The sequence below is a fragment of the Hipposideros armiger genome, unplaced genomic scaffold, assembly GCF_001890085.2.
Source record: "Hipposideros armiger isolate ML-2016 unplaced genomic scaffold, ASM189008v1 scaffold_1132, whole genome shotgun sequence".
Classification (NCBI taxonomy): Eukaryota; Metazoa; Chordata; class Mammalia; order Chiroptera; family Hipposideridae; genus Hipposideros; species Hipposideros armiger.
This window is the reverse complement of record NW_017732482.1, coordinates 210,673-214,356: the sequence shown is the minus strand read 5'-3', so window position 1 is coordinate 214,356 and position 3,684 is coordinate 210,673.

Here is a 3,684-nt window from a genome sequence, read left to right as displayed (position 1 = left end):
AGAGGGCAGTGTCACTGGCCCTCATATGTGGGATCCGAACCGGGGCCCTCTGGCATCCCAAGCCAGCTCTTAACCAACGCGCCACTCAGCCGGCCCTATCCTGAATTTCTGAATCAGTTCATGGATCTTCATTTCTGTTCCTTCTATTCCATTGTTGCTAGTTCCTTGTTAAGCCCTAATTATATTTCCTCTTGATTTCCCTCTCTCCTCTACTCTAATATTTTCTGTAATTAATGGCTCAATACTCTCCTTCACTCTATTCTCACAGTGCAATGGCAAATACTCCTTTATGTGCTGCCAGCCACTTCACTGCTGATTAGGTCCTGCCAGCCCCAGGGAACCTGTGAAGTTGGCTCACAGTCAGCTTCTCTTGGAGCACTCCCTTTTCCCCTGTTGCTCCCATTCTGGCTCTAGTCTTTCTCTTCACTTTTGCTGGTCAGAACTTCCCTGGATTCAGCATCCAACATGGTCCTTTTTTGGCTCACCGCACTACTGATGCTATCAACTTGCGTTCCCAAACTCTGTGCTAAATTGCAATTTTACAAAGGCACTACGGGATATTTAAATTTTTTAAAGGAAACACAGCAATAGTCACATTTCTTCTACACCATGCAAAACTACTTAGCTCGATGTAACTCACAATTTGAACATTAGATTGTGCTACATTCCTTGATTTCAATATATATATATATATATATATCACGAAGACCAGTGCCAAATGAATGCCATATATATATATATATATATATATATATATATATATATATGGCATTCATTCTTATGTCCCCAGCACTAGAAGAGTTCTGCTATATAGCTGATTCTCAATTAACACTTCTTTCATAAATGAGATAGAAACAGGGCTGGGAAAGAGTGGCTTGGGCCATAGTGATGGCTAAAATGGCAATCAGGAAAATTAGAGTTTAGGAGAATGGAAACAGGTGTTGGGTTCCAATAGCTAAGCAAGGGCCATTGATTTGTTAATTTAGGTGACGGTGGTTCAACTTGTAAAAGTGGGGAGAGGAAATAGCTGAATTTATGTAAAAAGTGTCCATCTGTTATAGAAGTTTTAAGCTGGTAAAAGTAGGGAGAGGAAATAGCTGAACTCTTACGAAAACATCACATTGTGTAATTCTGTTTCCAAAAATTTTTTATCTTGGGAGGAGTCCTGCTCCGGTTCCGGGAATTGCTTGGATCAGGAATTGTTTTGATCCCATGTTGCAAACAGGGGAATGTCTGTGTTTTCCTGTCACATCGCCCCACCCCTTGTGAGTTAGAAGGATCCACTAATTCTATCGCCTAGATCATTTTTCTGCTCCCCATCTGGGCCTAGATATAGACCCCTCTTCTCCACAGTCCTGTAACCTCCAGGTCAGCAGTGTTGCTAAGGTCGACCCTGTTTCCTTTGTCCAGGAAGCAACTCAGACACAGGCTTAATTTTATTCTGGGGTTGCACGATCTAAAGTTTAAAATTTTTGTTTTTAAATCTCTCAGGGTTCGCTGCAGACACAACCCGAAAACGGGGTTGTAGAAAGATGGGTGGGGTTGGGGGAGTCCCCTCCGGGCTTCTAGCCCTTTTCTCATAGGTTTCCTTGCCTGAAAACCGGGATCTGCGGACCGGAATGTATGCAGGGAAGAAATGCTGGATGCCCTCCTTACCCGTCTGTGCGTCGTGGGTGATGTGTTGGGCATGGGAAAGGATCCAGCGCTGGAAAGAACTCAGATTAGGTTTAGAGCCCAGCTCCCGCCATTGAAAAGGGGTGTGTCACCGTGGAGATGGGGCGGAACCGCGTGTTCGGCTGCCATTGGCTGGGGATTCCCGGGGTGGAGACAGGATCCAGCACTCCTCAAATAGCGCGTTAACTGTGCGGGTAGCCCCAGTGACAGCAGCTCAACCCTTCCGGGAAGAACCCAGCGGAGCAGGGCAGGTTCATCGAGAGGGCGTCGGCGGGACCATGGAGAGCCGGTGAGGCGGGCACCAGGCTCGGGGAATCCCGGAGGCCCAAGGGGAGGGGAAATGGCTGTCACCGAGACCTGGAAACCTGGCACTCTGGGCGGGAGAGGCAGCGAGTGCCCTGGAGATGCAGAAAGGCCTGGCACGGAGCCCAGTGTCTGGGACAAGGCAGCACAGCAGTGGGGCGGCCAGCGCCGGCAGGGGCGCATTGGGAATCGAGTTGGGGAGGCGCCACCGAAGCAGGAAAGGGACTGTGTTAGTACAATGTAGTCTACTCGAAAAAGGAGCCGGTATGTGTGTATGTTCCCACGAGCGTATATTCCTCCCGCCTCCCCGCGCCGCCTCCTCGACACACACAGGGTCTTGCCACCGCATGGGCCCTTCACAGACTCTCATTCTAGAGTCTTAGTAAAGTCATGAGGTACTTTGGTGCCCATATCTAGAGTTTCTCCTTCAGAGGAGAGCTTGCTCACGTCCCTGGCCAATACCCCCCTTCCCTCCAAATTGGAGGTCCAGTGAATTTGGGATGAAGTGTCCAAGGAGACAAGGAAATCCTTATTCAGCGAAGTGAGCAACAGGTCCTGCCCATTCCCCACCCCCTTCCCATCACCCACCCGCAGCTTTGAAAAGCTTTCTCTCTGCTTTGGTCCTGGAAACCACAGTCCAAGTCTCCTGGTTGGGGATCACTGGTTTTTGGATGCCCAGGGATCCAGGGTATTCCTGGGGAACTGATGGCCAGTGAAGAAGCCTTATAAGGTGTAGCTAGATATGCTAGGTGTCCAGGACTTCACAGTGCTTTCATTATCTTTCCTGCCTTTGGGGATGCCATTTGATCTTTTGTTTGTTTTTTACCACTTTGTTGCTTCTCTTCTCCATCATCCTTGTGGCCCCAGCTCTATTGCCCCCACCCTTGTCCCTTACCCAGCTAATTTCCTGAGGGTAGCCCATATGTAGAGTCATATGGTTTCAAAGGCTCTGCTGTTGAAGGAAAGGGTTTCCTCTGGAGGCTGGGTAGTTGTGTTCAGCTCTGTCACAACTCCGCTTGCAGTTCTCAAGTTTTCCCCCCTTCAATCTTTGGTCTTTCCAGATGAGTTTGAGGCAATTGGTCTGGACTTGTGAGAAAAATTCTAGGTTGCTTTTCGGGGGTATACGGGCTCTGGGGATGTGCATGTCTTGAGTTCTCTGGAGGGCAAAGAACCTTGAAGAGGAGAGGAGATGGGAGAAGGCAGGGAGAACACAGCAGAGGGGAAAGTGAGAAAGCAACACTGAAGAGCTGCGGGGCTGACTGAACCATGATTGATGGTGCCATAGGACTTTGGATCTAATTAGCAGCAAATTTTTAAATAATTTTCAAATTCAGCCTAATAGATAGGTGGGGAGCTCTTTGCCCTCCTTGATTGGATTATTTCAACTGTACTTCTGTAGGCTCTGCGGTCCCTTCCTCTCTAAATCTTTGTCATAAGGAGAGCCATCAACTCTGACAGTGGTAACAAAACTGGAGTTGGGGCTGGTGGTGGAAACGTAGACGTCATTAACTTTGGTTAGGCTCTGGAATAAATTTTTTTTAGGGGACGGGGTGTTCTGAGTTTAATATCAATCCATAGGTATGCAGGCCTTGTTGGTGATGTTTTGGGATAGCTGGAAGGAATTTCATATCAGATTTCAATGGGTCTAATTCAGAAAGAGGAGTGGGTGGGTGAGCTTAGTGTGGCCTCTCCTGAGAGAGGAGCCTC